This window comes from Triticum urartu, chromosome 6A (genome assembly GCF_056163025.1).
Source record: "Triticum urartu cultivar PI428250 chromosome 6A, HENAU_Tu73, whole genome shotgun sequence".
Classification (NCBI taxonomy): Eukaryota; Viridiplantae; Streptophyta; class Magnoliopsida; order Poales; family Poaceae; genus Triticum; species Triticum urartu.
The window spans coordinates 573,421,987-573,435,723 of NC_141878.1; the positions used below are offsets into that span (position 1 = coordinate 573,421,987).

The 13,737-nt window shown below is 48.7% G+C and overlaps 1 pseudogene; it reads right to left on the reverse strand.

The window, feature by feature from the left end:
• Positions 1–3,546: 3,546 nt before the first annotated feature.
• LOC125512878 (BTB/POZ and MATH domain-containing protein 1-like) lies at positions 3,547–4,781 on the reverse strand (annotated as a pseudogene).
• Positions 4,782–13,737: the final 8,956 nt, after the last annotated feature.

A 13,737-nucleotide genomic window follows, 5' to 3' on the forward strand; every position in this document is an offset into this window, starting at 1 on the left:
TTCTGAGCATGAGCACCAGGACATGAGAACTGGGCAAGAGTATCCTGTTCCGCAAGAAAACCATGCAACAGCTGGGAGATAAACTCACCAGCGGAGTCAGCACGAAAAGTATGAATGGGCGTAGAAAACTGGGTGTGAACCATGGCAGCAAATCATTTGTATATAGAGAGAATCTCGCAAAGAGATTTCATGAAGTAGAGCCAAGTGTAGCGAGAGAAATCATCAATAAACAAGATATAGTAGCGATGACCACATTTCAAATCAAAGGGAGCAGGACCCCAGACATCAGAATAAACTAAGTCAAAAGGACGCCGAGATACCGACTAACTGGTAGGATAAGGTAACTGGGTCTATTTGCCAAGTCTGCAACCATTACAATGTAAAGAAACATCTCCAGATACATACCCTAAGAGGCCCTGACGAACTAAAGAAGACAAGCGAGAGCCACAGATGTGACCAAGGCGATGATGCCACTGCTGGAAGGACGCAGACGAAGAGGCAGCAAGAGCATGGGAGCTGGCAGAAGTGGTGTCAGCGGAAGGAACATAAAGCCAGTCAACCTCCCAAAGGCCCTCTGACTCATGGCGTCGGGGGCCAGCACCAACCAAAGCCTTGGTGCGACGATCCTGAATGGAGCAAGATTCGGTATCAAGAATGACGCGATAACCAGAATCAGTAAGTTGGGCAGCGGAAAAAAGATTCATGGTAAGGCAAGGAACATGTGAAACACTAGGAACAAAACAAGATAGAGTGGAAAGAAGACCATGATAGGAAGAGGTGTGCCATCAACGGTAAGAACATTAACAGGCGAATCAAGAGGTCGTAGAGAAGACAGCACGGAAGAATCAGAAGACATATGAAAGGAGGCTCCAGAATCCAGAACCCACGAAGATGTACCTGACTGTGTAGATGCCTGCGGTGGTGGAGAAGTGGATGCAGTCACAGCATCAGCGGAACCAGAAGAAGAAAGTAGACGCTTTAGGCGTACAATATCCTGGTCAGTGAGTGACGGAGTCGAGAAAGACGTTGGAGTGCCACTGGAAGAGGAGCGCCTCTGGTCTCGCTTCTTCTGGCGACAATCAGACTCTGGGTGATCTGACCGGGAGCAGTAACCACAGAAGGTGTCACGGCACGACGTACTCTTCTCAGCATAAGGAGGGCGACTCACCCCCCTGAAGGAGTAGGCAGGAGTGGTGGAGCGGTGAGACAAGCAGATGACACAGGAGCTTGGGCGGCCAACACTAAAGGAACCACAAGTAACCCAGGAGAGCAAAGGCGGGTCTCTTCAGCACGAAGCTCAGCAAGCACCTCCGAGATAGGAACACGACCACGAGCAAGCAAGTGAGCCCATCGGGGCTCAAACTCAGAGCGGAGACGAGATAAGAACTCATGAACCCTCTGAAACTCCAAGTCAGACCGTGTAGACTGACAGCAACGACAAGTGCCACAAACAACTGTCCGCAGTGAGTCAAGCTGACGCCAGATGGCAGAGCACTGTGAATAGAACTCATCAACAAAAGAGTCACCCTGCTGAAGAGCATGCTCCTGACACACCACAGACAGGTATAGAGCATCGCCAGAGGGCTGATAGCGCTGACAAAGATAGGACCACATCGCTGCAACAGAGCCGAGGCCCATGAACTCCGAAGCAAACTGAGGGAGGACACTCGCAGTGAGAACAGCAGCAGCTCGAGCATCATCATTGCACCACTGAGTGTAAGCAGACAGATCATCTCGATAGACAGAAAGAGTATCAGAATATGCGGATACCTGCTGATCATAGGCATCAACTGCAGCATCATCAAGAGCCTTGGCTGCATCCCGATCGGCCTGAGAAGCATCAGCAGCAAGCACCGGTGGTGCCGGCAGAACAGGAGCCACCGGAGCAACAGGGCAGGGCAGACAGGGTACCTCACCAGAGAGAATGCCCCACAGCAGAAGATCGCGCATGTGAATACGCATGAAACCCGCAAACTCAGCATAGTTGGTGCCATCGAAGATCACCGAGCACCGAGAGATAGCGACATAGCCTGAAGAGGACATGAGGAAGTCACTCTTCTGCTTCTGATCCTTTTGAGGCCCGTTCTGGATCGGGATCAAGCAGAGCCCCGCTCACGAGCGGGCAGTGTAGCGCTCGGGGAGGAGGCTTCCTAGCCTCCTGGAGTCAATGAGTGGGCTCGGGAAGCCGGGCAAGCCGGGCTGAGGCCGGACCGAGCCGAGGCGAGGCTGCGGAGGCCGGAAGCGAACTAGGCCGGGACGGAGGCACGGCGGCTGGAGCGGATCCGAGCAGCGGCGGCCGGGGCGGAGCAGAGCTGCAGCGGCCGGGGGCGGGGCAGAGCTGCAACGGCCAGGGGCGGGGGCAGAGCTGCAACGGCCGGGACGGATCCGAGCTGCGGCGACGGGGTGAAGCACGGCGCGGAGCAGCGGCCGAGTCGGGGCGGAGCAGAGCTGCGCCAGGGGATGGAGAGAAGCTGGCCGGAGACAGCAGCGTGGCTGCCGGAGACTAGGTACGAGGTGCACGGAGTTGCATCGTGCGGGAGGAAGGGGCTAACCTAGCATCTGATACATTGTTGGATAATCAGCAACTAGTTTTCACTGAGGGCCAAAGGCCATTACATATACAAGTGTGGTAAAATATAGGAAACCCTTATACAATGAGGATATACCGAAAAGGGACTATACACATCTAACATTTAACACATTACCGACAACGGCAATCTGAGAAGCAAACTGGTTTTCACGCATGATTTGAGTTCTCGTGATACCACCATTCCAAATCGCAAAATCCTCGAGGGTACGGGTAATGATTGTTATACCTGTAGAATTCCTTGGTAATAAATCTCTTGGTATTGATTGTTTTGACGCACAAGGAGAAGGCAGAAGTAAATAGCATGACCAGTGTAGCTGCAATGATCAAGTGATCCAATTACAAAGTACATGTTGATAAACAGCCAAAGTAGATAAGCGACTGTTTTGAGATCTCTTTCAGAAAAAGAAAAGCATGAGTGTTTTGCGTTACTCATCCAAAGCATTCTATACAATAACATAACCAGATAAGTGACAGTAGAATGCCAATGAAGGTTCAATCAGCACATCTACCAGAAAGAGTCATCCATGATTTATACAGGCAAGGGTGCCATTGTTGAAACAATTTGATACCCCCTCTATCCCGAATTATTTGTCGCATAAGTAATTCCGGATGGAGGGAGTACTAATTAGCATCACCTTATAAGCATAGGGTAGATGAAATCCAGTACCACAAGAACCAAGTGATGATTACACGAGTAAAATAAAGTTCAGAAATCATGGAGCACCCAACGCTAAACAAAGCACAATATCTCATGACAAAAGACCTGAAACCCCAGCCTAAGATTGCCTCAAACCCTGAGCATTTTATGCCTTCTGATTCCAACGCAGTTCCTGGTTCATTGGCATAGTTGCAGAGATACAATAAGCTCACAAAGCAGGGCAAAATGAGGCTAATTTTGCATCTTTTTTTAAGGGTATAATTTTGCATCTAAGAGAGCTACCCCGATTACTTTTAGTCTAGAAAGATGTTTTAACATTGCTAGAACACTCAGAGGCATTATCCAATGACATGGCCATGAGCTTGACCATAAGAGACGGGCAGCTCTCGCTGAGATGTAGTAAGCCGTCGGTGGCCACGGTGGCCCTCAGATTATCCAATTGAAGCACGCCTTCTTCAGCCCCTCACAGTGGTGCTGCTCGGCTAGCATGAGGATGGTCGCCACGCTGCCAACATCGATGTACTCGCACAGCTTCTCCTCGCAGATCAGCTTCAGCCGCTCCATGCCGTACCTGTCCGCCGCGACAAGCAGATGCTTGCAGGTGACATCTTGCTCTTCCTTGCGCATATCTGGCAACGAGCCAGTATACGCGAAACGGAGCAGCGCCTTGAACACCTCCGCATCCATGTCTTCCACGCGCACGCTGCTGCCGGCGGCATTATTACCCTCCTTCATGGGTCCGAAGAGCTCAGCCGCGAACACCGGTGAGCAGGCCGCGAGCACGCACCGGTGCGCGGCAATGGTCTCACTACCAACATCAAACACCACATCGGCGCCCATCTTGGTCTCAAGCAGCCTGCCAAGGTTCTGGCGCAGGTCACAAGGGGGCACGGAGACGAACGCCGCCACATCCGCCGCACGGTAACCGTGGAAAACGACGATGTCGCACCGGACGGTGAACGAATCGTTCCTGAGATGCTTGGAGCTCTCCAGCTCATCCCTTTTGATGATTGATGAGGGTACTATACGCCAACCCCCCCCCCCCCCCCCCCCCCCCCCCCCCCCCCCCCCCCCCCCCGCCCCCGCGCCGGACGGTGAACGAATCGTTCCTGAGATGCTTGGAGCTCTCCAGCTCATCCCTTTTGATGAAGGTACTATACGCCAACCCCCCCCCCCCCCCGGGGAGGGGAAGTGGTCCACCGGTCTCGACGCCATCGACGACGCTTGCATCGCCGCCTCCTCCCCGCCGGCGAGACAGATGTCAAACTGGGCCTTCACCCCCGGCGTGACGTCTTCGTGTAGCAACAGGGAGAGGGACACGAAATCCGCGACTGCCGGCCTCGAGCCGTTGGGGTAGTATTCGATCCGCCAGCGGTGGCCGCCGATGAAGAAAGAGCGGGACTTGACGCGCTTTCCGGTGGGAATGACCTTGGTGCGGGAGTAGCCATGGATGGTGAGAAGGTGGTTCCCGCTCGTCGTGTTGGCCACGACGGCGGACCTTGACGGCCCTCTGCCGGCGCCGGAGGACGCCATTGCCAACCTACTCCACTAGATTGATGTGGGTTGTTGCTGCAGATTTGGGCGAGGGTTTTGCGCAGCCAAAGGGTAATTTTGAGAAAACCAAAGGGTAAATAGGAACGTACGGAGATGAAGACTCGCCACGGGCCCCACATGGGAAAAATCGTAGTATCAACAAGTTAACCTTTCTTTTTGTTAAAACAATCATAAATATCGAGGATAGGAAGACGCCTACTTTTGAAACTTGGCCAACAAATACAACCATTTTCGAGATGAGAAAAAGAAAACACAAGCAGCATTATTTTTTGGGCAGTGATCAGCCCTCCTGCATCGTCGGTACCTGCTGCGTCATCTTTTCCCTCTATCACAAGCACGATCGAGATGAGCCACGGCAAGCGCCGCGGGCCATCCCACACCCAGCCGTGGGCATCTACCTTGCCGTCCTCCCCGTCGCCGTTCGCCGCTCACCCTCGCCGCTCACCGGTTGGAGCACAGGTGCCCCATAGCCCACCCCCTCTCATGCAGCAAAACAAATGGACCCAACAAAAAAACGACCCTGCCGGTCCCTGGAGTTCATCGCCGTTGCAGCTCCGCCGAGAAGCCACCGCAGTAGTCAGTTGCATCAATGGTGAGGTGCCGATTCAAGCTTTTTGTCGCGGTCTCTGGTTGCAGCTTTTCAGAAATAGGGTTGAAACTTTTCATGTCAACAATTGCAACTTTTTCGTTCTGTACTCGCGGGGTTGAAGCTTTCTATACAGCTGGTTGAAGCTTTGTATAAAGCGGGTTGAAGCTTTTCAATTCACGGTTGAAGCTTTCCAAATTCGACGGTTGTAGCATTTTTTCTTTCGTAGTGGTCGCATGAAATTTGTCTATTTCGTCGGTTGAAGCTTTTTCACATACCGTTGGAAGCTTTCACATGAACGGTTGTAGCTTTTTCAGTTTGTATGGGTGGCCTGTTGAAACTTCTGCAAACCACGATTGAAGCTTTCATATAAATGATTGTAGTTTTTTCAGTCGTGGTGCCCGGTTGAAGCTTTATACACAGCCGATTGAAGTATTTGAATCAATCGGTTGCAGTTTCTTGGGTCATCGGTTGCAACATAGGTGCAGGCGCTACCAAGCTTGTAGCATCTTCGATGGGTGGTTCCAGCACATGTGCAGCTGCTCGCAGATGGCGTATCCATGCCGGCTTCCAACTCAGGCTCACCAGGGCGGGAGGAACTTGCAGCCGGGGGGCTGCAGAGAAGTGGGCAAAGGCGTGCTGAGGTTAGAGGTAGGGCCCTACACGGGATTGGGCTAGCCGGCGGCGGGATCCGAAGGAGAAATATGAGGAGCGTGGCCACCAGCGCGCTAGGCTGGGAGAGAAGGAGGGGATCCGGGGGAAGAAGGAAAAGGGAGAAGATAAGGTGGGCTAGGGTGATGCGCGAGGCGTACGATGGGGGCTCATTGCGTGGCTCGCGAGCGACAGGCCGAATCGTTCGGCCATTGCGTGGCTCGCGAGCGACCGGCCGAATCGTTCGGCCGGCGCACCGCGCCCCAACGTTTACCTAGTCTTTTTTTGCGGAAGGATTAAGATCTGTTATAAAAATTCACAGGAAATGCGTAACACTCAGACATAATAAAAATTACAATGAGCCTGACTGTTTTTTAGTGAAGCGAGGATGGAAGCCGCCATGGATACCATAAATCCAGAAAGTTCAGAATTTGACCATGGCAAATCGAATATTTTCAATTGTAATTTTAGTGACGCGAGGATGGTAAGTTTAGTTGACACACACAGCAATTTTCTGGCAAAAAATACAAAAAGCACGGATTAGCTATGCTTGCCAACTAAAATTGTCATCCTCACGTCACTATGGCCCAGCCCATCTTTTCCAAACCTTTTGGATTGCTATTCTGCTCCTAATGGGCCACAAAGAGTGATATTATGGGCTTCAGGGTCGCTACCTCGTTGCGAGCGAGAAGTTGTGACGCCGAACGGATCGCCCAATCCGGGATTGATTGGGAGAAGCAGGCGCTGGATTTGTGGTGTCGGAGTTGCAGATTTTCCAGCCATGGAGGGCTCCCGAACACGCCCTAAAATTGCCATCGGAAACGATGGATTTGTTATGGTTAAATCCTCAACATTGAGGCGTTATCAGGGTCCAAACATTATACTACTATAAATGATCATACAATTTTTCTAATTTCAGATTTTGTGTGCTGTCATGCACAATTTTTCTTTTAAAATTCTACTCCATCTGTAAATTAATACAAGGCATTTTAGATCAGTAAACATCTTATAGAGGGAGTAGATATGAACTTTCGTCAAGTTACAACCGGCTTCAGATAGTGTTGCGACTGTCAGAAACAGATTCAGTCATAAACGGATCCAGTAGGGGGCGAGCTGGGGCCATGGCTCCCCCATGCTGGATTTTTCCCTTAAATTACGCCTATGTAATATATGGATTTGCAGAGTTAATGCCTAAATTTTTATGTATAGCCCCCTCCAACGATCATACATATATCGACCCCCTCAAATAAACTTCTTGCCTCCATCCCTGGTGACCATGGTCAAACTAAGCAGAAGTTGATGCGAGCAACAAGAGGACGCGGTGGTGCCGCAACGCCACGTGACAAAGCTGCGAGAGATGACAACCTCGGCTCGACAAACCGGGGGGAGGGGGGTTGATTTTTTTTTTCTGTTTTCCTGCCAAAGAGGTGAGGTCGACGCCGCTTGATGTGCCTCCTCTTCCCTGGCAGCGAGTTAGATGTCGACTAGGCCCTCACCCCCGACGCAACGTCTTTGTATAGCACCAGGGAGAGGGACACAAAATCCGCAATTGTCGAGTTCATGCCGTTGGGGTAGTATTTGATCCGCCAGCGGTGGTCGCTGAAGACGAAAGGGCGGAACTTGATGCGCTTTCCGGTGATCAGCGGTGCAGATGGCCGGGTAATGTTCGACGATATTGACGACTTCTTGCAACCATGGCGGCGCAGTGTAGACTCGTGGTGTATTTTACCATCAACAAACACTTCCACCGGAGGCATGGAATCGCCAGAGCGTCTCCATGAGATTTTGGCAGCACCATCTGTTCTCGCCATTTGAGCTGCGACTGATGTCACTCCAACGTTAACAGAGGTTCTGGTTCCGCGGACGGTCTTTGGCAGGCTGCTTTGTGTCACGTTTAGTCTGAGTCTGAGTGGTCATGTCCACATACAGATCACGTGCACTTGCGCCATCTTCTTTTGGCTCAACACCTGCTCGGCATGGATTATCATTGCTCTTTTTTTCACTTTCTTTTTGTTTTCTATTCGCCTTGGCATAGCTTCGGTCTTGTATGACTTTGCTAATTGCTGATGAGATTTTTGTGTGTGCGCATCTGTGTTGGCTGTGTGCATCCTAGCTATGCAGAGGCTGGGTGTGTGCTCTTTGTGTTTGTATCCCCTTGATGCTTCATATTGAGCTAATAAAATCCACCCTTTATTGAAAAAAAAAGTACAGAACAAGAACGATATAGCTATGCAACTGTAAATATACTAGATTGTAGATGAGTGCTAGCAGCCACACTGGATAATATAGGAGTATAACCAAATAAGCTATGTTTTTCTTTTATTCAGACAAAACTGCCACAGTATTTACAGCCATGATCTGAAAGGTAAGCAAGGTTTAGCTTTGTACCGTCACAAAATCTTCTGATGATAGCGTGGAATCCCGTGTGTACCTGGCTTCTTCCAACACCTTTGTTAGTACTTGCTGAGAGGCGTCAATTCAGATCGCGTTAAGTTCCGGTTCCAGTCCAGCAGTACAGAACAGGAGCAATATGCAGAGAAGAAATGCTATAGAATTGTAAATGTCGTTTATAGATGAGTACTAGTAGTAGCCACACCGGATAAGAGTATAACTACATAAGTTATTGTTTGTTTTTGTTCATATGAACCTGCCATGGCCCATGGTATTACAGCTCAGATAAGAGTGGTAAGCAAGGTTCAGTTGTGTACCGTCATAAAATCTTCTAATGATAGTGCGCAATCCCATGCATACCCAGCCTCTTCGAACACCTTTGTTAGTACTTGCTGAAAGGCGCCAATTCAAATCACATTACTCTGAGATTGTACTGCTGTATATGAGCTTGAAAAGAACAAAACACAAGAAGTTCGAAGTGACACTGAAATTCTTCCTTATATCAGAGCGAACGCTTACTACATGCAAAGTCTTAACGATGTCTGATAATGAACTCTTGACTAAGGATGAGTTTCTAAATAATTATTATTTTTTGAACTAATAGTAAAAAGTTGCATTACACCGAGTACTATCTTTGCACAGCACCGGCATACGCTACTTCGAACAGTTGAAGCTATGAAGAAACAGACAACTTAGTGTCAGGGTCCCCTTCAGATGTTATGCTCACTTGATGTGTTCATCATGGCAGGATACTAATTATTTGAAGAGAAAATAGGGAAAATGTCACATTTCTTTGTCTATTTAGTTAGTTACTTGCTGAGTCAATGAGAACCTCTGTTTGCTGCCCTGACATAGAATGTTGCACTGCGAAGCATGCTACTTTAAACATTTGCAGCTACAGGGAAACCTATGATTTAGTGGCATGGACCGCTTCAGAAAAGTATTTATTCTCAATTGATGTGTTTATGATGGAAATTAGGATGCCAGTTATTTGAAGAAGAAATAAGGAAACGGTCACATCTTTGTTGCTCTGACATGGATGACCCTGTTAGATTGTTGGGTCTCATAAAACCTCTACCATGTCCCTGAAGGTTACTCCCCCCTTGCCCATCGATATCATACACCTTAACTATCACTGTTCCATGAAACATAAAACAAAATCAATACTGGAAATGAGTTATCATGAGCGCAATCAGTCCATAATCAACATATACTCGTTTCGAGAATCAAAATGTAGAAAGAAAAGGTAAATTCAAACAGGATTAAGCATTACACTCAATCTTTTGCTGAATGCTGCCCCTTGCGCTGGCTGAAGGTAGAGAGGAAGGAAAAGAAAATTTTAAAGTTCAACCCATCAACCATACATAGAAACCTTGTATGAAAGAGGAGAAATGGAAACTCAAAACCAGACCCGTATCTATAGTTGTCACTGCAGAATGTCCAAAGTATGGCTTTGACGGTCAAACATAGAGCAAGGAAAATCAACAGAGCTGGGTTTTTTTGTTTTGTTTGGTAGAACTGCATGAGATAGGGCATATGAGACACCTAGTTTTACAGGGAAAGAAAACTATGATGCCTTTCATATCCACTGAAGCTAACCTAAGCTGGAGCCGTTTTCCAACCAGATGTGGAAAGATGCTTTCATTTATAGTGAGGTTCAGGAAATACACTTTCAGGTTCCACATGACTTGGACACAAACCATGACAAGAGTTCATATGCTAATCCTTCCATATCATAAAGGTCGAAGTGACTAGCATTGACGTGTCACTAGGACGGCTTCGACAGCGCTCGTGCACCCTAAATTGGGAAGAACTGCACCTGCCGGAGATTGACATGTCGGGGCTCGACCCCCCTTTCTCCGAACTGGAGGTGTGGGCGGCGGTGATGGCCTCGCCAACGGAGAAGGCGCCTGGACCGGACGGATTCACTGGGCGCTTTTTCAGGGCATGTTGGAGCACGGTCAAGCACGACATCATGGCAGTTTTTTAGAAGTTCTACAACCTGGCGGGAACAAATCTAAAGGAAATCAATACCGCGTTCATTGCACTGCTGCCAAAAAAGGACGGGGCAACGGAGTTGTGCCATTTCAGGCCCATCAGCCTAATTCACTCCATCTCCAAGCTGATTGCAAAAGTGTTATCTTTGCGGCTGGCTGTCAAGCTCAAGGACCTGATCTCCCCGGCGCAAACCGCCTTCCAGAAGGGCAAATGTATCCATGATAGCTATCAGTATGTGCAAGGCTGCGTCAGAATGAAAAAAAACCGGCTCTCCTATTCAAACTGGATATTGCTAAAGCGTTCGATTTAGTTTCCTGGGAATATCTTCTGGAGCTCCTGCAAAGATTGGGTTTCAGCTCACGTTGGAGGGACTGGACCACCATGCTGTTGTCAACGGCTTCCTCCTCCGTCCTGATGAATGGCGAGCCTGGGGAGAAGTTCTTGCACCGTCAGGGTCTACGTCAGGGAGACCCTTTTTCGCCGTTGCTCTTCATCCTGGCCATCGACCCCCTCCACCGTCTGCTGGCTACGGCGACCGAGAAGGGGATGCTGGCTCCATTGCCGGGTCGGGGAACAAGCATGAGAGTATGCCTCTACGCCGACGATGCAGTTATCTTTGCCAATCCATCCAAGCCCGAGGTGGAAACACTGCTAGGCCTACTCGCAGATTTTGGGGAGGCCTCGGGGCTTCACCTCAACCAAAGTAAATCATCTGTGGCTGCCATTAGGTGCGACAATGTGATTTTGCCGGAAGTGCTACAGAGTTTCGGAGGCTCACTAACACATTTCCCAATGACTTACCTCGGGCTACCGATCTCGACGACCAGGCTTAGATTGTCTCACTTCCAATTCATCCTAGACAGAATAAAAGCGCGACTGGCGGGCTGGAAAGGAAGGCTGCTCAACCTGGCAGGCAGGAGGGTTCTAGTCTGGTGTGTGCTCTCCGCTCTGCCAACTTTTGCCATGACAGTCCTCAAGATCCCCAAGAAGATCATTAGAGAAATTGACAAGGCTAGAAGGCGGTTCTTATGGACCCAGGATGATGAGCTCACAGGCGGGAAGTGCAAGGTAGCCTGGTCCAAAGTCTGCTCCCCGGTGCGGCAAGGTGGGCTGGGCATCCTCGACCTAAACAAATTTAGCACAGCCCTTCGTCTCAGATGGCAGTGGCTAGCGTGGAAGCAGCCCGGAAGACCGTGGACGCAGCTGCAAATCCCGGCGTCGGAGAAGGAACGAAGAATCTTCAGCCTGGCTACAAGAGTTCAGATCGGAAACGGCCGCAAGGCTAGTTTCTGGAATGACAACTGGATAGGGGATTCTCCTCTAGCTATCTCATTCCCAGCAGTCTTCCATCACGCCCGCAGGAAGAACAGAAGCGTCGAGTCATCTCCCTGGAATGATCAATGGATCAAAGACCTACAGCATGGAGACACAATGGCCATAGCTCCGGAATTCCTGTCCATTTGGCGCATGATCCACACTGCAAACACTGTCTTGCGGCCTGACGTAGACGACCTTATAAGATGGCATGGCACAAGCAATGGCAGCTACACTGCAAGCTCTGCATACAATAAGCAGTTCCAGCCGGTTGCTCTGTCCAATCTCAACAATATGATCTGGAAAGTGTGGGCTCCTAACAAACTCAAGATGTTCATGTGGCTGCTGCTCCAAGACAGATTGTGGTGCAATGACCGGCTTCAGAGGAGGGGTTGGACCAATAACTACTTCTGCCAATTATGTCTCCGTAACCTTGAAACGTCTACACACTTGTTTTGGGACTGCAGTTTTGCGCGTCAAGTTTGGCTGCACGCGGCAGGGCGATCTGGCTGCTCCTCTCTGACTCCCTCGGACAGGGGTCTCCTTAACTCTGTGCAAATGATTCAGGAAATCATCAACCGGGCAACTCCACAAAGCAGAGGAGCAATTCAATCGATAATCATTATGATTCTGTGGGAAATATGGAAGGAGAGGAATGACTGCACCTTCCGCGGCTTGCTGCCTTGTTTTCAGCGAGTATGTGCAAGAATTAGCAGCAATTTGGAGCAATGGAGGCTAGCAGGAGCCAAGAAATTAGAGTCCCCTTTCGGGGATCTGTTGGGAGAGATTTAGTTTTTTTTGGTTTCTGGAGGGATAGCTGTCTGCATGGCCATCCCTCCCCTCTTTATTTTTCTCTGATCGTTTTGATCACCCCTTTGTACTCTCCTATCTGCTAAATCAATGAAGCCAGCGAGTTGCTGGGTCTTTCAAAAAAACTAGCATTGACGTAGAGTAGACCATGATCATCGACAAGAAGGTATTCACCGACTGAGTTGCATTTAGGAGGTTGGCATATCACTACAATGAATCAGATTCAGTTAGCCAGCTTTTACTACTGGCTACTACTAAGTGACTGTCAGTCGATTTCAAATCAAGATGGTTATTACCAGAAAGTATGGAGTACCTTTTTTGAGAACAAAGTATGGAGTACCTGACACAGTGACACTCGATGTCTAGACGACACACCTGACATGTCTGCTAGTTGTGTTGGGTATTTGTCTCAGGGCTACATGTTTGTGAGAAAATAGTGCAAGATGCTCAACTACACTTCCTACATGGAGTCCTAATTTAATTTTTCCATAATTTACAGAGGAACTTTTGTTTGCGGATTTTATTTGAACTAATAGTAAAAGGTTGCATTCCAGAGTATTGTCCTTGCACTGCATATGCTACTTCGAACAGCTGAAGCTATGAAGAAACCTACAACTTAGTGTCAGGGTCCCCTTCAGAAGTTATGCTCACTTGATGTGTTCATCATGGGAGGATACTAGTTATTTGAAGAAGCAATAGAGAACCTGTCACATTTGTTTTTTTAGTTAGTTGCTTGCAAGTTAATGTACCACGCAATGAAATACAGGATTTTTATGAAATGTAAACCTCTGTTTGCTGCTCTGACATAGAATTTTGCACTGCGAAGCATGCTACTTTAAACATTTGCAGCTACATAGAAACCTATGATGGAGTGGCATGGACTGCATCAGAAAAGTATTTATTCTCACTTGATGTGTTTATGATGGAAGGATGCCAGTTATTTGAAGAAGAAATGAGGAAATAGTCACATCTTTGTTGCTCTGACATGGATGCCCCTGTTAGAGTGTTAGGTCCCATAAAACCTCTACCAGGTCCCTGAACCCACTCCCCTCTTGCCCATGAATATCATACACCTTAACTATCACTGTTCCATGAAATATAAAACAAAATCAATACCGGAAAATGAGTTATCATGAAGGCAATGAGTCCATAATCAACATATACTCATTTCGAAAATCAAAAGAG